General features: G+C 38.5%; 1 protein-coding gene across 4 annotated transcripts in view; it reads left to right on the forward strand.

The window, feature by feature from the left end:
- Nucleotides 1–21,912, forward strand: part of Pam (peptidylglycine alpha-amidating monooxygenase) — a 283,282-nt gene that overhangs the window by 95,838 nt on the left and 165,532 nt on the right. The window lies entirely within an intron of this gene.

Genomic DNA, 21,912 nt, shown 5'->3' on the forward strand with positions numbered 1-21,912 from the left:
AGATGCTGACACTGTAGTTATGGATCTATGGAGAGTACATTGGATGTTTAGGAGCACATCTTCTCTTCTTGTTTGATCTAGGGTTGGGGATAAGGAGGGAATTAAAGGCAAACATTTTGACTTCTTCATGCTTATGGCCTTCTTTTTCCTGATAGAACCCCTGTGAGGTAAAAATCATACAAATGGGTTTTGTTGCCTCCTTTAAATACTTATAATTAGAATAATGCTGGGAAATTCAGTGTCAGGGGAAGCTTGGGCATGATGCCAAGACATCAGCCAACTTGATGCAAGAGCAAACTCAAGAATTGTTCCTGAGTCAATGAATCGTGGTTTGCACAACACCTGGGTTTATTTACTATAAATTAAATCATTTACTTCTTATTTACTTCTTTACCTTCCCTCAGTTAAGTAATAGTTTCATCAAAACACAGTCTAATTGCATATTAGTGAGTGAGGATGACCTTGGTTAGATAAAATACACACATTTTAAATCTGTAGACATTTCTAAATGGGACTAAGCTAGACATAGAATTAGAAGGATGGACATGTTAATATTTTGGTAACAGATTAAATACTTTTTGGCTGTTCGCGCTTCATTTACTGAAAGCCTTTGCTTTATTTTGGAACACTGAGCTGTACGTCTCTACTTAGGTTGACAAAACCAAGTAAGGCCTCGTTTTTTTTCCATTGAAAGAAGAAATATTTATGTCAAGGTCATAGGGAAGATTTCACTAGCAGATTGCCATGGAAATAACAATTTAAAAAACTGCTATTGGTTTTACCAGAGTCTTATTATTTATAGCAAACAATTAGTTCCCAAAGGAAAATGGATTGTTGACTGTTGAAGTACATTTTCTAAAGTGTCCTGTCTCTTTTGACATGTGACATAGAGAAAATTGTCAAAATTTTGGATGTTAATGACACTCAGTGAAAATTTTAAAATTCTAATATATGTACTCATGTTTTTGTCTTATAATTAATCATTTAAGTCATTAGACACTGTGTCTCGCCTAGAATTATTTAAGTTGATACCTTACATTTTATAGTAGGTACTTCAAAACTATTATATAATGTAACTAGAACAAAAACTGAAAAAGAACCTATTGTTTCCACAAAACAGTTGACAGACATTAAGATTCTCTATGATCTCAGAGCACAGAAGAACAAATGGTTCTGTGGTGTATGTGGCCTGGGCACTTGTCAGAAGGCCTGGTGGCAAGGGCTACTTTGCAGGAGTGATTTCCCCCTTGGCTTGTTGAAAGTCTGTAAAATGATCGCCCTAGCTCTTCACAAATACTTGGAGTCAAGCACACCGCCTCTGTTCAACTTTTACCTAAATGCCTGCTGCCAGATGAATGCAAGCTTCACCTTCCTCATGGAACCTTTTAAAATTAGCCCAGCCCTCGGGGTTAACCTGTCCTCTCAATACCTTGGTGCTTATTGTTTTTGACACATGGTGTTCAGCACGTGCTCCACTGAGAAGTGGGGTTTCTTTTTGGTTATGTAATTAATGGATGATGGAATAGTTCTTTTTTTTTGTTTACATCCAGACAACAAATGCAATATCTTTTCCTACAGAGACATATTAGGTTAGACAGAAACTAGACTAAAAGGACATATGATGTTTTATTCCTAGTTCACCGTTAACTTGAAGAAGTAACTATGAGGTAAGCATGTACCTTTGATTCTTCCTTTGGCTGGTAGGTGGAGGAAGAAAAGCAGATCATATCCAGAGAGTCTACTTTAAAGACATATCTCTAGGACTTCATGTTCAATCTGGCAAAGTAAGTACATGATTGTAGTGTGAATTCTGATTGGTCTTAATAATAAAAACCCGGAGTCAGATATCGGGGTAAAGGCTGAAAGATCAGAGAAGTAAGGAGCAGCCACAGTCACCTCTTACCTCTCCAAATCCTTCTACTGAAAAGGGCCAAGCTCTTGTCTTCGCCTGCCTTATATTCCTCTCTCTGCCTAGCTGTCTCTCTTCCTGACTCCTGTCTGTACAGACCTCCAGGCCTCTATGGTTAACTAATGGTTAGCTCCACCCTCTGATCTTCAGGCAAGCTTTATGTGTTAGAGCACAAACAAAATATTGCCATACATGATTCTCATCTTTACCTTCCCAACTCCTGCTAAACAGAATGTTGAAAGAATTAAAAGTTATAAATCTACAGAGATAAAGAACATAGGAGTCTCTAGCAAATAAGAGTGCATATTTAAAAGCATAAAGAAGACTACCAATTCAATATAGCAAAAGTTGTTTCAACTAAGGGCTCATCATGAGTGAACACTAACAAAAGCAAGGAGACCTGCCCTAAACCCAAGGCTCAGGCCTTGGCCATGCCCATATATAGAGAATAGTTTTTAAGAAAAGCATTAGATAGATTAAAGTACTCGAGTTTATCTGAGTCAAGAATAATTCACAAGTCAAAGAGTAGTAGAGCTTTTCTAAAATGGACACATGTGAAAACAGAAGAGGTGCCTGATTGGCTCATTCATGTATCAACCTTATTTGGGTGTGATGAGTTCGCTGCCTGTGACAGTGTTCGGTTTGCTTCTAAATTAATAAATTAATGTTTGTTTGTTTGTTTTTGTTTTTGTGGTGGTTGAGTTTTTGTTTGTTTGTTTTTTTGCACATCTTATTAGGTAGGACTCCAGACAAAAATAGTTTCAAGCTAATGTCCTCCTGATATTTGAATGGTAGGGATTTGACCTAGGATTAAAAAAGTGTTAACCTGTTGCCAGCCTTTATCCTCTCTCCTGTTCACAACACTGGCTACACCTCTCTCCCTCTCAAGACATAGAACAATTGTTCTCTAGGGAATTGAAAATGCACTGGGTGGAAAGCCAGAACTCTTCATGTCCTTACTGCCTTGTGGACAGCCATCTTCCAGTGTGGTATCAGGTAGCTTACTGGTGGTCTGTCTCCCTGTAATGTAAATACACCTCCAGGAGTCTTGGGCTCTTAAGGAGGCTATGACTCCAAAGGGAATCAGAAGAACAAGAGAGGAAGGGGCAGGGAAGAGATAGAAAGAGGGGATGGGCTTAGTAAAAATCGGTGATATGAGGAGGGACAGAAAATAAAAAGAGGTAAATCTAGAAAACGGAGTTGATATGAAGAGAAATTGAGACATGTTACAATTATGAGAAAGCAGAACAGCTCCTAAAATTTCAGTGATAGAACTGTAACAAAATTGGAAAGCAGTGCATTTAAAATCCCCAGAGCAGCCGGGCGGTGGTGGCGCATGCCTTTAATCCCAGCACTCGGGAGGCAGAGCCAGGCGGATCTCTGTGAGTTCGAGGCCAGCCTGGGCTACCAAGTGAGTTCCAGGAAAGGCACAAAGCTACACAGAGAAACCTTGTCTCGAAAAACCAAAATAAATAAATAAATAAATAAATAAATAAATAAATAAATAAATAAATAAATATAAAATAAAATCCCCAGAGCAATTGGCGGTCAACTTATAATTCTCTAACCACCCAACACGAGGATGAAACTAGGATAATGCTATGAGACTTGAGCATGGCTGGAGAGTCTTATCCAGTGGCTGAGCTCCAGTCAAAAGAACGCAGGAGAAAGGAACTATCCCAGGCCACTGCTCGCCTACCGGGGGAAAGTTAATTTAGCTCTAGCAAATTAAATACCAGTAGGACCAGAATAGCCTGATAATACTTTATTAGAAAGTTGGAGAGATACGAGACTAAACCTGTCATCCCCTGAAATAGGTGAAAAACAAATAAAACTGTATAGACTTTCGTATGTAAGCCAGAATTTCAACATGTTGGAAGAGTGGGGGTAAATAGGAGAGTTTGCTAAGACTAGTGAGGACTTACGTCCTGTGAGCAGGGTCTAGGGTAGTTGGGCAGAGGACTGCTGTATTTATCATAGGTTTTTAGTGCTTTTAACTGTATGTACATACTAGTATTAAAAGATCATTTAAAAATGATCGCCATTTCCAAGGCAGTGTGTGTGTGTGTGTGTGTGTGTGTGTGTGTGTGTGTGTGTAGGATATATATATATCCTAATTCTCGTGAACTTACTTTATGACCTTGAAGGACTCTAAGGTATATTTCTTTCTATCTCTTGTTCCTATTAATTTGTGTAACACTTATTGAGTTTTTCAGCACATGGCTCTTGCTTGGTGCATGGATGTGACAGCTGGAGGGGACTGGGTGAGGCTCTTCACTCACTAGGTTAGAAGGAGAATTTCTATAAGTTCTCAGCAAGACAATGCACAGAAGTAGGGACACTTGTTGAAATTTATATCCTGCATTCTTGATGACGTCTTTATAAGCTGCTATCCTGCCAAAAAGTTGTGAGATAATTGTGGTTTCCTGGAAGAGTTGTCTTTCTTTTTAGATTTACTGTTCTCTTTTCATGTAAATATTTGGGTATTTTCTGAATTCCAGTTTCTCTAATGGGACTAGGTTCAGGCTAATGGGGCATCACTAGAACACTGGTCAGTTGCAAATTGGATTTTACAATGCAAGCTTCAACACAGTTCCTTCCTATTTCTGTCTCAGTGAGCACAGGAAGTCACATGGCTATTTGGTGGCTGGCATTTGTGATTTCCCTACCCAACAGGGTCTCCGATTCCAATAGCTGTGCAAAACTCAGACATATTTCCTTTACAGCAGGTCAGTATTGGAGGATAAAGACAGATTTCCCATCTGCTTGCTGAAGGTTTGATGGCACAAAATGACAATATTAAATAGCGGCAAAGCATGTATATTTATATTTGAAACGTGAAAAGTACAGCATGGAGGGAAACCCCAGTCATGTTCTTAACCAGTAAGTCTGAAATACTAAGAAGCCCAAGTTCCACTGTTTTTAGGGGGGGGGGGGACAGGGAAAGGCAGGGGAACAGGAAATGGTTTCTAGCGGCTTGGAGAACAGTACACGTGGAGGACCTATGTGGGTTTCAACCGTCTGGCTGGCCTACAGAGCATCTAGAAATTTGTAAACGATTCTCTTTGGGACCAAAATCAAGAGTGCATCACCAAAGTCTTAACATGTGTGTTGTAGACTCTTGTTTTTTTACAGTAGAATCAAGGAAGGAAACAACGTGTTTCCTGCCGTTAAGCAGACAAGGGAAGGGTTACAAGAGGAAGCCCCTTCCCATCTTTGCTGATGAATTTCTTTCATTTCAAATAATCATCAGACTGAGTGTCATCTTTGGGGGGTAACAGCCCCCAAGCACCTTCTTTGTCTTATAAATAAGTTCAGGATCTCAAAGAAAGAGACCACAACTTCAGCTGAAGTGTCTGGACGTGGTGGGCGTTACTCTTGATCATGAGGTTGTGTTCAGAAGCACAAACGCACAGGGACATGAAGTGCACTTGCTTTTTAGTCTAACTCAGGTGGTGGTTGTGTCTTCTCCACACAAGGAGAAAGGATTGTTGCTCCAGGCCAGCAAATTCCTACAATGGAACAGTGGACTTTTGTGTGAATAAAGGCTTTCCTTGGAGAGGGCTTTCAAATATTTCCACAAAAGTCTTCAAAGTTCCAGGGGCAATTTAAAAAAAAAAAAAAGATTTTTAATTCCTTGTCTTAAATACAAATTGGATACTATTTTATGGAAAAGACTCATATTTGGCATTTCCTACAAGTACCCTACAAAAATGAGACGGTTGGGAAATTCAGTCTGAATATGGGGGAGCAAAAACAGAGCGTTGATATGAGGAAGAGAAATGTGGGAGACAGAAGAGCAGCAGTAGCTACCAATAGATCTCCAATGCAGATTAATCTGTGGGGCAGCTTGAGGGAAAGGAAACCAGGTTGCATTGTGAAAGGTCTAGTTCCACTGCTACGTGATGAAGGCCCTGGCAGGGAAAGAGTGATGAGAGAAGGAGGTGCTGTATTGACACCAAAATGAGTGGAAGAGAGAATGCTGACACCCAGATTCAGGGCTGGGGGGCGGGGTGCAATGACAGAGAAACTTATGTGGTTTCTAGAGCATCGACTTTAGCCACAGCCAGGTAGAAATCAAAATGGTCATAATTTTGGCTTAGTTGACTCCTTTGACATTTGTCCACAGCTCCCCAGGCATCCTGTAAGCCTAAAGAAAGATTGCTATGGAGGTCTATGACCAGACATGCTCTTCGATGGTTTCCTATACTCTTAGATCTCTACTAGGCTGACTTGAAGAGTTAACTTGAGAGTAGGCCTTGGTGAATTGTGGAAAAGGGGAACAGGAGAACAGGAACTTGTCAGTGCTAGGGGCGAGCTAACTATTCATTCTCAGCATTAACAGATTCATTTGAGGAAAGCAGAATGATGTGCTAATAGGATGTGTGCTGATGGAGTTGGAGCATGGGCTTGGGAATACCTAAGACTGATTGTGGGAGACCCTGCTCATTAATCAGATATCCTTACCAGTTAGTTTAAAAAGTCCAATCTTATAAGACAAACATGGGATTGTTCCTCTGTAGAATTTTGTCTAGTTTTATTAATTAATGTTGACTTTCTTCTTAGGAAAAAATTCAAATACAAAGGTATTTATATCCATAAGTATTTTGATTATATACAAAGGTATTTATATCCATAAGTGTTTTGATTATATATTGAGCATGTTGCATAATTAAGTTTAAGTATTTTTAATGATACCTCATTTGCTATGTCCTTGGAAGATAATTGTAACAGTAAAAAAATTTCCCTTCCAGTGTGTTTTGATATGATATAACAAAGGAGGCATTAATGAATCTTTATTTCATTACAATGCTGTACCAATAGTGATTCAAGTATCAAAATGAAAGGGAAATTTTTACCGTAAGTTTTAGTCTTTCAGACAAATAACACTACTGCTTCATTCATTCATTTTTGTGATTTTAAAATTAGTATTTGGTTAAGGTAAAAATGTACTAATTAAAGTGTTGACTTCTTTGATAACAAACAAAATTTTAGTATTTTGTGAAAAGTTAATGACATAATTATGAAGTATCAGAATCAAAAAATAAAGTAGGCCATCTTAAAATACTGGTTTGGCTAATTCAGAATGAAACAATAATGCTATTGTTATGTATTAAAATTACTCTGTTGTCCTCAAGAAAAATGTAGCACACTTTAGTGCTGAGGCATTGTATTCGTCCATCTTAAATCACTTAACTTATCATTTGTATTTAATCATAGGTGAAGTTACTGAGAAGTAAAACAAAGGTCCTTGCTGGGCACCCAAAGAGCAGAAATCAGCACAATATAATCAGAATTATCTAGATGTGTGCTTGATTATACGTAGCCAGTCTAGAAGCTACTTTCTCAGTCCCGAGTCAATGAGGTGGCCCTCTACACTAGACATGATAACTTCAAATGACTGGCCAATAATTTTGAATGCATGGATAAAGGGAAAAACGTCTCTAAAATGTTGTTATAGATGGATGGCTTTCCTTATGTACATTCTCATTAAGTCTGATTGGGGGTACTGCTGAATGACCGTAGTGCATTTTTTTCCTGGTGTTAATAAAGGCACACCAGGGCTTTGTGCATTCTGGGTAACTATGGAACCACTAAGCTACATCCTTAGCCCTTGGTGTATTTTTAAGTAATGATATGAGCTCTTCTAAATCCATAGTTTTGAATATTTATGAATTTTGCATGTAAAGCCACAAAGTCCCTTTAGTTTCTGTTTTTAATAAATCTTTTGGCAGGTATCATTTCAAAGTAGTCTGGGTGGGATTATTGAAAGTATATATATTGGGATTACAGTGGGAAGCAAGTTTAAAAATTTTTAAATTTTTACAGATATACCAACATTTAAAATTCCATTTCAAAACAACCATTTTCCATCAACATAATTTAAATAGCCCATCTGTTTAGTAATAAATGTTACGTTCAGGAGAATCAAGTGAGTCACAGGGAACGTCATCACCTTCATGGCACCCAGTGCTTCTCTAGTAGTGGCCATACAGCACACTGTATCCTATAAAATGCCTTAGTCAACAGTACTGCTCTTGGGAGACAGGCAAGTTTCACTAGTAAGAATCCACTTGTCTTATGTAAACCCCAAGAACCTGGTTTGGTCCACCATTCTAAATACTGTTTGTTTCAGAAATACCTAACTGAGTTTAGAATATAAATGTGTCTCTCTACTCCTGACTGCTTGGGCCGGTTGGATCTGCAATTCTGAGTCTATAGGGTTTGTCATGAGGCATAAACTTGTGACTTATTACCTGTGAGTTCTTGCACACCCAATAAAAATGTTTGTTAACAATTTTGATGCAGCGTTGATAATTTCATAGTGTGTTACTTTGGTCTGAAATGTCCTCCAATGGCTAAATGATGAAGCTTGTTCCCAACTGAGGGAGCTCTTGGACAATGGTGGAAACTTTAGGAGGTAGGGCATAGTTCAGGAAGTAAGTCATTGGGGGCACGCCCTGGCAGAGTTCCTGGTGACCTGATTCCTTCCCCCTGTTCTGCTTGCTTCCCAGATGCCATGAGTAAGCAGCCCTGCTCTCCCTCTCCTTTCCCAGCAGGATGTTCTGTCCTACCACAGGTATAAAACTATGAGGCCATGGTACAGCTGATGGGATGTACGCCTCGACATCCTCCTTTTAAGTTGCTTGTCTGAGGTATTTTATCACAGTGGTTGGAAGTTGAGGAATATACTGTGGAATATAAATTGGAATAAATATTGACCATGTTAATCAAGGTTTAAGTTGAAATTTTGGCTAACAGAGTTACTGTGTTTGTTCCCCGCCCCCGCCTCATATGTTGTGTGTGTGAGCACTCGAGTGTGTGCATGCACACGCACAATTGGATTAGGAAGAATGTTTGCATTGGACTCTCAAACCGTGCTTTTTCTCGATTCTTCAGTAATTGTAGAGTGTCTGCTGTCTGAACATGTTCTACTATCTGAAAAGATATTTGAAGATGAGCTATAAATAGATTCAGAATGAACAGTGCTAAATTAGGGAGATCAAAGAGAGATTTTTATATTTTATCTACTGATAAAGCCATATCTAAAACTGTAATATCAGATTATGATTATACTGTTGCTTTATTCTTCAGAATTGGCTCCAATTGTTTTTTCTCTTTTAAGAGTCCTTTGATGGACCATTTAGCACAGCCCTCACTTTAAGCCAGTGTGAAGCAGATCACTAAAATAAGACTTGGACCCATGTTTTCTGACTCGAGTTCTAAGATTTTTGCCCTCTATTTCAAACCAGTAGTTTTTTTTTTCCAGATTCCCAGAAGAGTTAGGGGTGGGGGTTGGTGAGATTTACTATAGGAAACAACTAGCATGTCTTATTCCTAGGTGTACTATTGACTTTAATTATACATGATAAAAAAATGAATTCACTTAGCAGCATTGCTGAATCAGTTATTGTTCAGTTAGCTTTTCGGTATTTTCTTATAATACCAGAAATGTAACCCTTATCAAGTGTGGCCTGGTGGCTGATAGCAGTTCCTGCCTTTGAAGTCAGCTAAACCTTTAATTCCATCCCTCTCCCTCTCCTCACAACAGGGCAGCAAGTTCCTTAACTTCCCAGTTCCCTCATCTGTGAAGTGGAGAAAATAGTGAAACAGCTTGCAGGATATTGTAAGAATTAAAACATATCCTATGTGCAAAATCCTTCAAGCACCGCCCTCTTCATAGCAGCTACTCAGCAATGGTAAATTCTGGGTTGTTAATAGTATCATTGTTTTCATGTATAGATCCTTACATGCCCTTATTTTTGGTTTTTCTTTTTCTTTTTTTTCTTTTTTTTGGTTTTTTGAGACAGGGTTTCTCTGTGTAGCTTTGTGCCTTTTCCTGGATCTCGCTCTGTAGACCAGGCTGGCCTCGAACTCACAAAGATCCACCTGCCTCTGCCTCCCGAGTGCTGGGATTAAAGGCGTGCGCCACCACCGCCCGGCATGCCCTTATTTTTGAAAGGAGTTTTCCTTCTTAAGTGGCAGGAATCATTTTTTTCCACGTGGTCTTAATATCCCTCTTTATTTTTTCGTTTACTTGAAAAACCCAACCCTTAGTTATAAGTCAAAATCAGAGCTATAACTTCAGCAATGCAGAGAGAAGGCAAGCGAGATGAGCGACTCCGAAATGTTACCACTGGGACTGCACCAAGTGGTCTCTCAGACTTGGAGGCTCATGGGCATCTTCTTTGTCGAGCTTCCGTGTGAGTTTCAGGTGTATTGCAGATCTCTCTGGGAAACCTTGTAAAGAGGATTAAAGGTAGGAAAGAGCGAAGCCGTTCTGTAAGTGCCTTGTGAAAGCAAACCACTTCTTCCTAAGCTCACGACAGCAAGAAACAGTTTACTAGCAATGAAATAAACTCGCCACCTGTTTGTGCAACCGCATCAAAGAAGCCTGAGAACGCTTTGATCATTTTCAGGCAGAAGGAAATTATGAAGCTCTCCACTGATAGTTCATGGGGAGTTTGGGGGAACGGATCAAAGAAAACTGTTGTTAATATGGACCAGAAATTAAAATCTGCATCCATGCTGCTTTATTAGACTGTGCCTCTTTCATTGGTGAATTGCATACTTAAAAATTGAGATGATCATCTTGTGATTAATCTGAACTTTATTGTAGCTTCTGTGTTTTTGGAGCAACTATGTTCATCTATGTACTTTTGATAATGACATATAAATTGCCCCGTTGAGAGATTGAGTGGGCAGTTTGTAGAACATATTTTGTTGAATCCTTTTAGGTTCCTGTAAACCCAGTTACACAGAATTATATAAGAGAGGAAATGTTTTGACATTCTTCCATGATCTTTAAGAAAAACTCCCATAAGTTTTCAATTATGTAATAGCAATATAAGATTATAGATTTCACTTTGAACACTATAATTATACAGCTGAGAAGCTTGAGGAAAAGAAGAGCAAAACTTTACAATAGGAAGAGCTGTATTTATGGGCATTTTATTGTAGGGAATCAAACATTTGAAATGAAAAACAAAAGAATCGTTTGCAAATACCACTCACTGCTGTGGGAGAAAAATCCATCTGAGGGACACAAGAAGCAGAAGAAAAGTCACTATTGCTTTCAATAGATTCCTTAAAGACTATTTATTCTGGAAGTGCAGGGTCTAGGTCTGAGCCAGTCTCCGAGGTGTAGTTTTGACTCCTGTCTCTGAAGTTGTTAGGAAGCTTTCAACAAAATAGAGATGACAGTGCTTCAGGAATAAGATCAAGAAGGTAGAGCAATAAATAGGAAAAGTCATGAGCAGCTCATTAAAAATGTATTGACTAATAGCGAGAGAACACACAGACAGCAGGTCCCCACCTCTGCACCACATCCTCAGGAATCCAACGTGCTAACATTTGCCTTTGAACTCCAGAGGCTGCCTCCCTCTATGGCATTCTATCTTTCTCTTACGGAGAATAAGCTGGTAACACAGAGACCCTCAGAGGAAGAACCTTAGTCTTAATACTTGTCTGAGTCAGTTATTCAGTGATTCATACTTTATTGAAACAACCAAATTGACATTTGAAATTTGGTCAGATCATTGGCATTAGTTTCAGACGACTTCCTGGAAAATTCACTGAGGATAAAGAAGCAAGTTTATTAATTTCTAAAGTGTCATTTGAGATAGCTTAGGCATCTGGGCTTTTGCCTACTTCTTGGGTTAGGGCAGAAATCACTTAGTCCAGAAATTTCTGTACTAAATTGCTGTGAGACAGTTAACAGCCTGTCTATTCACTCAGCAAGGATATTGTTTAAATTGGAAGTGATGTCATAGCTGGAGAATTGTTATTACTTTTCTAAAATGAAATTCTATGCTTATAAATCAATGGACTCCCTGGTGGACAGGTGAGTAGGATCCCAAGGCTAGTTCCACCTCTGCGACATCATCAGACACTGCTAATGCTTTTCCATGCAAGTCAGCAGTCTCTCGAGTCCCTGCCAGTGCAGCCCATAGAGGTGCAGGACAGGGCTGGTCAAAAGCCAGTGATCTTAGAGTAAAAATGCTAGCACTGAGTTAGACACATGTGTTCACAAGTAACATTTCTGTTCGTTGAAGCTGAGAAATTTAATTAAGAGTTATACCTCTTGCTATTTTCTTCATGAAAAGTTTTTACAAAACAAACTCATTTGATGATGAACAGACATTTAAAGGGCATTGGGTACAGATCCCATAAACCATAGATAGATAGATAGATAGATAGATAGATAGATAGATAGATAGATAGATAGACAGATAGAGATAGATAGATAGATAGATAGATAGATAGATAGATAGATAGATAGATAGATAGATAGATAGTGATAGATAGATGATCGGGAGATAGACAATAGATAGATGATAAATATAGATATAGATAGATAGATAGATAGATAGATAGATAGATAGATAGATAGATGATAGATAGACAAGCAACTAACTAAATAGATATGAGAGAGAGAGAGGGAGAGAGAGAGAGAGAGAGAGGTGTTGCTGTTGGCAAATTTTAAGTGCAGTGGTTCCCTGAGACCTTTTAGCATATATGTTACAACAGATACTAAGTCAATTTTGACTCACAAGCAAAGACTATTTCAGAATGGCAGCATGTTAGAAGAGGTGATTCTCAAATAAATCCAAGAGTATACAGTGCCACCAATCTGGCTTCTTGCTAATGCAAAGAAATGAGGAGGGGGATTGATTAACATTTGTAGATGATGAACTTCATGCTATACATAGGGTGAATTTTCCCTTCCTATGTGAAGAAAAGAACTTTAAACATCAATGATCATAAGATATCAGGTAGTAAGTGGGAAAAGTGGGCTAGGTATTAAAAAACAAAGCAAAAAGCAAATGAAAAGACCACCATAGTGATTGCATATTCGTGCTGAGTGACAGAGAAAACTACTCATGACTTCAAGGTCTGAAAACATATAGGGAGCAGTGGAGGCTGTGGCAGTCCTTATCGCCAGCCTGACTAAAAGAAAAGACTACTTGGTACAGCTGATTGTTGCCATGGAAATCTGACTTTGATGTGAAATTTTGAAACGTTTACTCTGATTTTGGGAAGCAGTTGAGAAGACCCCTGTAAGCCAAACGTAATCTACTTTTGCATCCACGTTGAAACATGGTCGTTTGCCTTCTCCTTGTCTCCTACTGCTTTAGCTAAAGAAGCAATGTCTGTAAGGTAGTAAGAGGAAACATTAATGCTTCCCACTAAGGGAATGAGTGGAAGGCTAGTTTACATTGTGCAGCTGAGCAGTTAATGGCCTGAAGTGTGCGGTGGGAGTGCCATGCTTATACCCTGGTTTTCTACCCTGAGCAGGATTGCCCGTTCTTACCATATTCCAATTTCCACTTTTGTAAAACAGGAGTGATCACACAAACTTCATAGAGCTACACCGAGAATCATGAGGAACTGAAATGCCATGAAGTGGATATAATAATTGCTCAATAAACATTGACTGTGATGACTTTTTAACAAGAAAACAGTATTCAGAGATTTGCTTATTTATTTATATTTAAAGAGAGCATCCTTTGTAAATGTGAAGGCTCTGTTTCCTGGTGGATGGTATGAGTTAAAAGCATAGATGTCAAAGCCTGAAAGTCAGGATTGGAGTCCAAACTCTACCACTGTATAATTAAAACAGTAAATTAATTTTTCTGAGCCTTAAATCTCTCATCTATAAAAGAAAAATTATAACCCAAACATCAAAGTCAGAATTCAGTGAGATAATATGGAAACAGATATTATTTTCTGCTGTTTTTAAATTCTTTAGATGTTCTGTATTCATAAACACATTTCAGACTTTTATGTGTATTAAAAAGAAATGACATTGCATTGGTTAACAAATTAAACTCCATCTTAATGAACTACAACGGAAATTCCTAGGCAGGGTTATTTTACCCTTCAGATGACATTTGACAATGTCTGTTGACATTTTTGGTTGCCACAGCTCAGAGGAGTGCGCTGGCTTCTAGTGGGTGAAGGCCAAGGCTATGGCTAAACATCTGGTGATACACAGGACAGCTTTGCACATCAGAGGATTCTTCAGCCAAAATGTTAATAGTGCTGGGCTGTAGGGACACTGTACCACAGCTGTATAACCACCGTAATGTTCAGTCTGTAGCAAAGAAAATTCTGTGTTTTCCCAAAATATTACCTAACTCAAATAACCTATTCATTGAAATCTGAAGAACCTCATTCAATAAGATATATTTTTAGAGGGACATATGTTCTCGTTTTCTTGTGGTTTCAAAAGAAACCCTAGCTGATAAAAATTAAATTTAAATTTATGTTACCAAAGTATAATCACAGAAATTGGTAGCCCCCCTCACCCCTTCATGTAAAAATACTACTTGAAATACAATGGGTTTTTTTTGTTTATTTGTTTGTTTGTTTTTTGTTTTGTTTTTCAGGACAGGGTTTCTCTGGGTAACAGCCCTGGTTGTACTGGAACTCACTCTGTAGCCAGGCTGGCCTTGAGCTCACAGAGATCCATCTGCCTCTGCCTCCCAAGGACTGGCATTAAAGGCATGTGCCACCACTACCTGGCTGAAATACAATAGTTTAAGTTAGAGTATCTCTGCTTTTTAAATACATGCATTTGCTTTCTATAATTTGCTTTATCAAAATTAACCTTCCTTCTTTTTCATTCCTCGATAAGACAATCCTAAAGCCATTAGATAGAGCACAGCAGGGTAGACATTCAAATAATGGGACAGGCGTAGGACAGCAGAGAGCCCTACAGAAGTAAGGAAGCGTGGATGTGGTTGGATTGGTGACATGATGTTTCAGTTAGCTTTCTGTCAGTGTATCAGGTACTTGAGATAATCACTTTGTATGGGGACATGCATCAGTCGACAGTAGCAGTAGGTTTGTTCGGTTACTGGCTACTTTTGGGCCTGTGGTGAAGCAGCAGACCTCTCAGGGGAAGTGATGTAGAGCATAGCCATTTACTTCATAGCTGGGAACACAGGATAGGAAAAGAAAAGATGTGGAGCATTTCCTTATTTCCTTCAAATGCATGCAGTCAGATACCCAAGATTCCCTTTAAGTTTCACCTCTTAAAGATAAGGTTCTGCCACCTTCCAGGAGTGCCAAACTGGCCACTGATTATTGACATGGGGCCTTTGGAGAGCATTTCAGAGTCAAATAAATCATATGGCACTATCGGAATCCAAATAAAGTGAACAGTCCATTTGGGGATGTCAACAAAGACCAAGTGGGATGAAGAGGGGAAAGTTCTAATATTCCAAGAATCATGGGCAAATGGCAAAGATAACTTTGAAGGTCTACAACTGAGACAATTTTAGCATTAAAGTAATGTACATAAAGATAGTAACTGATTAAAACCCATTGAGCAAAACAGGGAACAAGGAGCCCATTGTGATATAATAGGTAAAATAAGCTGAAACTCTGATGAAAAATTGAATGCCTGTAAAATAAAAATAACCTCCCCAACAAAAACATTAATTAAAAGGGAAACTAGTAACTGTGTAGTAAAAACCTGGGTGGAAAGACCACCTGAATTAAAGGGTCAGCATCACACGGTCTTAACAAGACAAAATCCTCTTGCCATCTAATGAAAGCTTCCAGGGGTGGAGATCATCATTGTGGCCAATAGGATGGTATATTATAGATGCATTTGACTTTTGATGGTACAATCATAAAAGACTACACTGCGAGAAGCCAGCTACCATTTAGTAGGGGTAACCAAGCAGCCTTTAAAAGAAGACCACAGAGTGAGGGCATTTTTCTATTAATATCCAGCACTAACTGCTGGTCACATAGTAGGATGCATTTTTAAAATTCTTTTTAAGTTGAATTATTATTTATTTATTGTGTGTATTCATGTGTATGTGTGGATATGCATGTAGAGAACTAGATTTCTCCATGTGGGTCTTGGGGATTGAGCTTCAGGTCTCCAGGCTTGGCAGCAAGTGCCTTTAAGTGATGAGGATTCTCGCAAGCCCAGATGTTCTTATTTTAAAACAGAAATCTCCTAAAGTATCTTGGAATGTTGAAGCATCAGGTCAATAACTTCATGTTCAATGGTTTTAAAAAGAAAAAAAAAAGATTATTTGTACTATAATTGGAACATTCCTCTGAGATTCTTAAAATTTTTGGTTATGCAAAGTAAAAAAATAGTGTATTATAGACTGTGCTCTTGGCTTTAAAAAGAAATTTGTCTTTTTAAAGGGGGTACTGATTTTTGTAAGTTTTAGTTAAAAAATATTACCAAGCTGCTTTCGATGTACATTTAAGTGGCTTCTAATGCTACTATTAAAAAACATCTAGTCCTTTGTTATTTTGAACAATGCTATTAAATATCTTTTTTTGACATTTTTGTGTCATTATTTAGGTTTTGTTCAAGAATAAATGCCCAGAAATCAAGTTACTGCATGAATGGATGTTGCTGGAGAATTTCTCTCCAGCTCCCACCACCAAGTCCCGCCAGTCTCAGAGCCCACTTATAAAATAAACATACAGACTCTTACATTATTTAAACTGCTTGGCCATTAGCTCAGGCCTGTTATTGTCTAGCTCTTACTCTTATATTTAGCCCATTTCTATTAATCTTTACTTTGCCACATGGCTCATGGCTTACTGGTACCTTACATCTTCCTTGTCCTGATGGCGGCTGGCAGTGTCTCCCTCAGCCTTCCACTTCCCAGAATTCTTTTCCTTGTCCCGCCTATACTTCCTGCCTAGCCAATGGCCAATCAGTGATTTATTTACTGACCAATCAGCAACACACTTGACATACAGACCATCCCACAGCACTTCCCCTTTTCTTTTCTTAAAAAGGAAGGTTTTAACTTTAACATAGTAAAATTACATATAACAAAACAATTATCAAGCAAGAATTACAGTTACAATATTAAAGAAGAGATCCTATCTATCTTATATTTGTAAGTTTAAGGTTTTATATCTAACTTATCTTTTATTATAACTAAGGAAAATTGTAAGTATCTAGTCTTTAACCACATCAAAGACCTCAGAAGGATATATTACTACCTGAGAAATGGAGAAGGATATAAGCAACTTTTAGGAGTCTTGTAGGGTAGACAGAGACAGCTGGCAGCCTGGACAGTCATTCAAAGTTCTCTTGTAAGGTTGGGGCATCTGTCTTCAGCCCACAGGCCTAGAGTCTCTTATTCACTTTTCTCTGTGTCCTGTAGAATGTCTGGCAGTTTTCTCTGCAAAGCAGGAACCTGAAGGACCATTTTGTCAAGCAAAGTTCAGTGGTCACCTTTCTATGGGTCCTGCATGTCCAGTTGATCAAGCAGTCCAGGCAAGAACAGTTTCTTGCCCAAATGGCTATTTTTGTCAAGGTGAAGATAAACTCCATATGGAGTGTCTTCGATGCCCATCCTCCTCTCTGAAGTAAATTGGTGCTGTCAGGAGCAGACATGTCTCACTGTCCAAAAAGTCTAAACTTTTAAAACATTTTAAATGCCATATTCTGTAGGTCTTTGAAGTGTTTGAAGACTACCTATCTATCTGAAATATATCTATGTATACCTAGAAGACTTAACTAACATGGCTACAAATATTATCATAGATGACTAACTATTAATCTATTTTTTAATTATCCATTACAATTTTAAATGAGTTACATAAACATAATACCTCAAACAAGAATAGAAATATATATACAGTATAACAAAATTAAGTTTAAATTTGTATCAATAAACTAAAATCTATAGCAATGTAAAACATTTTAAACAAGTTGTTACTCTTTAAAAGTAGGTTCATTAATCTATCCTTTCATCCTATCATATCTAAACTATCCCCTTTTTTTCTTTAGAAAGAGATTGTATTTATAATCAACCTGATTTAAATAAAAATATTGTTTTTTCTCTGTCCCACACCAGAGGGCTCTTCTGATTTGGGACACAAGAATCTCTTAACCATTTTTTTTTTTTTGAGCAATATGTCTGGGTTTAGAGGGGGAGTGAGCCAATACCATCTCTAAAGCCAGCTTGGTATATTTGGGAATTTGGGCGTAGCTTCTCTTACTACTTCCTGCTGGAGGGGGGCGCTGTATCTTCTGGAGACAGAAAGAAAATTTTAGGATCATGGAATAGTCCATGAGGCTGTATCGTCTGAGCCAGATGCCTTCAAACCATTCTGGATGTTGGATCATCTGGGCCATGGTGTCATTGGAGACCTTCAGGGGGTCTTGGCTGGTCAAACCTGATGTATCTTAATCTGGAACAAATCCATAGTCTCTGGCTTTCTGTGGAAACAAAATCAGAGCCTCCTTTCCAAAGCAACATATCCTTACATCCAAATTTTGAAGTCAAGGTACCTTTAAAATACACATTTTGGCATAACTCAACAGCTTTTGTAATCAAATGTTTTTCTTCAGTTACGAATATCAAAGAGAACATAATCCAGATTCTCTGTGTGGTAGTCATCTTTACGTGGCTTATTTTTTTATATTAGCTTGAGCCTATTACTTTTAAACTGCAGCCTTCTAAGCCTGAAACGGCGCAGTGGCTGCTGGCTCCGCCCACTTCAGCTTCCCAACATGGAGGCGGTCCGCTTTCCGCCAGCTCTGGGAGCCATAACTCTCAGAAATAGTGGGTCTACACTTTTACCAAAGTAGCGTGTAGCCCAGAAACCTCTTTTTTTTGTTTTGTACTAGCAAAGGCTAAATCCACCACACAGTTTAATGTGCTACTTGCAGAGGCCTCATTCCCACCATACTGCAGGTCGAGAGCGCACGCTAGGAACCCGCCAGTAGCTCAAACCGGCAGCTGCCGCTTATTTGAGAGAGACAATTAGGAAGCTGTTTTTAGGTCCGTTTTAGAATCTTTTTTCTAAGTTTTTAGGTGGAAACTCTTGCCACCACGTTGGACGCCATTTGTTGCTGGAGAATTTCTCTCCAGCTCCCACCACCAAGTCCCGCCAGTCTCAGAGCCCACTTATAAAATAAACATACAGACTCTTACATTATTTAAACTGCTTGGCCATTAGCTCAGGCCTGTTATTGTCTAGCTCTTACTCTTATATTTAGCCCATTTCTATTAATCTTTACTTTGCCACATGGCTCATGGCTTACTGGTACCTTACATCTTCCTTGTCCTGATGGCGGCTGGCAGTGTCTCCCTCAGCCTTCCACTTCCCAGAATTCTTTTCCTTGTCCCGCCTATACTTCCTGCCTAGCCAATGGCCAATCAGTGATTTATTTACTGACCAATCAGCAACACACTTGACATACAGACCATCCCACAGCAAATGGATGTCAGTTTAGCCATGGCATTCTGGGAAGCCTCCTACAATGTCTTTAAAAGTAAATGAAATTCATAATTTTGTAGCCATTTTTCCCCCACACTTAGAAAGTATTTTTTATAAGAGTGGGAATTTATCTCTTTGATTATCACTGTCCTGAACATTATGGCACTGAATATGTATTTGGAGTAGCAATAATTGCAAGCATTTAGTAAGCACTTGGCTCTGTCCTTAGGAGATTAATTCACTTATTCCTGGAATAGCTCTTAAGAAGTAGGTGGTGTGATCATTTCTGTTGATGAAGAAACTAAGGCACAGAGAGACTCTGACCCCCCTCTGTCAGATAGAGCTAGATACCAGACAGTTTTCCTTCAGTTTCCAAGGGGCCACTATTCTGTCCCACTTTTCTCACTGAGTACATAAATCCATGAACAGATAGTCAACATGTTTCTTTGAGACTTTAACCCATTACAGGCTTCAGGAACCTCTTTTTTCCTTGCTAAATAAAAGTATTGAGAATGACCCACACTCTCTAAGATCTCAGTTTTATGGTCCTCCAATGCAGCCCCGACTTACTGCCTAATGATCTGCTTCTAGAATTAATACCCATACAGGCATAAACTATAAATCATCCTTAGCCAGAGAAATTATGGAGATATAAACAGTATGTGTGCTTTGTGTCGCAGATAAAATGGTGCATCCGGGCTTCCTGTCTCCAGGAGACAGCTTTTATTAGTGTTCCTCAAACACATCGTGTCCTCGGTCCCACCTGGGCCCTTTGCTCCTGCTGTCCCTGTACCAGGCATGCCCAGGCTGTGTCTGCTGTTGTAGATGCTGTCCAGCTTTTCATCTCCTTTCATCTTGAAGATGCCTCCATTTCTCAGATCCCCGAATTTCTTTTATGATCTTTTCTAGGAGTAGTTCTTCCATCAGTTGTGTGAAATTCTGATTTCCTTAATAAATTATCTTCTCTTTTTAGTTTTAGTCATCTTATAAACCAAAATATGTATCATGATGTTTTGTGCAATATACAAAATTAAATATTTTTGAATAAATAAATGCATTATCTCAGGAACATATAATGTGAATTTTTTAAAAATCTTAAGACAAAAGTTTGAATGTTACATAGTCTACATTAATAGGAATTATGTAATAAAAATGAAATGGTAATGGTTAAATATAGTTGTTTTCGTGTTATAATTTCCATCTTTGAAAGGTTTTAAGAATTACAATTAGCTTTCACTTATACAGTGAAAGGTATTGTTTTTATGGTTATGGATGTCATCCTTGCTTCTACCCACAGCTTCAATTCTCGTTTTTTGTAAGTGGGTGTTTTAAGAACATCAAAGGGAATAAAAATCAATCAGTTAAGTGGAATTTTATTTCCAAGGCTGGTACTTAAGGGTGTATTCCTGTTACAGAATTTCAATAATAAGTTTGTTTTCAAGCATTTTGTTTAATACCAAGCCCCCTTGGCAGGTAAAACAAGGACTGTCCTTGAATGCTGTTCTGAATGAAATAGAATTCCTTTCCTAACATATATATATTTTTAAAAAGAGAACTTCGAGAAATATACTACGTTGTCACTTGACAGGACTGTACTTGGTTCTCATAGCAAAGACAATAACACAGCCTTCAACACCAACACCCCCATCCCCAGGAGGCCTTTCCCTTTACCAAGAATAAGGACTTAGCTGAAGGGTTTTGTTGCTGATCTCAAACAGGGAGCCAAAGGCAAAGTTCAAACAAACATTATCAGTCTTTTAAAAATGTCATTGCTTATGTACATCACCTGTGATCCTTGGGTGCTGGTGAGCCTCAAGCACCCCTGAGGTAGCTGGATATTAAATTGTAGTCTATTTATATTTGATATGTGGTGTTTAACTTAGATAGTGCTGGCCATGGTGAATATTGTTCAGTTCACAGTTAGTGTTTATGTTCTTGGTTTTACACACACACACACACACACACACACACACACACACACACACACGGCTTAGCTTCACTATACTATGATTCCTAGAGAGCAGTTTTTAAAGGCTAACATAGTATTGTGGAGAATGTCTAAATTATCCAATTATCATTCATTTTTTTGGTACTAGCAATTGAACTCAGAGCCCCCAGCTTGCTACACATAAGCTATACCATGAACCCCCTGTCCCCCAGCTCCTGATGTTCGTTATATGTAAGGCTATTTATTCATCAAATAAACTCACTTGGTATTCTCTGGACCATAATTATAATTATAGATTAAAATGAGGATTTAGAACTCTGTTTTGTAGAAGTTATTTCCACAATGTGAACGATATATTTTAAATTAATGCCGACTATCATTTTCAGAATTAATACATAATCTGACAAATGTTCAGAGCAACTGGTAAAGTCAAAGCATGATTATTTTAGAGTTTAGCCTTGTTGATCTTGGGACATCACACTTTTTCTATGTGGCTTCTGCAGACAACAGAGGGAAATTTCCCCTAAGCCTGAAGGCCCCTTGAAGAAATTGACAAAGATTAGCCTGGGAGAAAAAGCATACAAATTTAGACACTTGTGAAAGGGGATGGGGGGGAAATCACAGTATAGGGGACAAAGACATGATTGAGACTATCCAGAAATACTCAGAAGCACACCTCTTTTTCTGTAAGAGAGGTGGTATTTGCAGATTGCAGACTGTAAATTTTTATTGAATATAATTAAGGCTCCAGGAAACAATCCCTTTGGTATTTGCATGTGCTTGGGGTATGATCTGGTCATGGGAGTCTGTCCGGTATGGTTGCATTCTTGCT

Source organism: Peromyscus eremicus, chromosome 13, assembly GCF_949786415.1.
Source record: "Peromyscus eremicus chromosome 13, PerEre_H2_v1, whole genome shotgun sequence".
NCBI lineage: Eukaryota > Metazoa > Chordata > Mammalia > Rodentia > Cricetidae > Peromyscus > Peromyscus eremicus.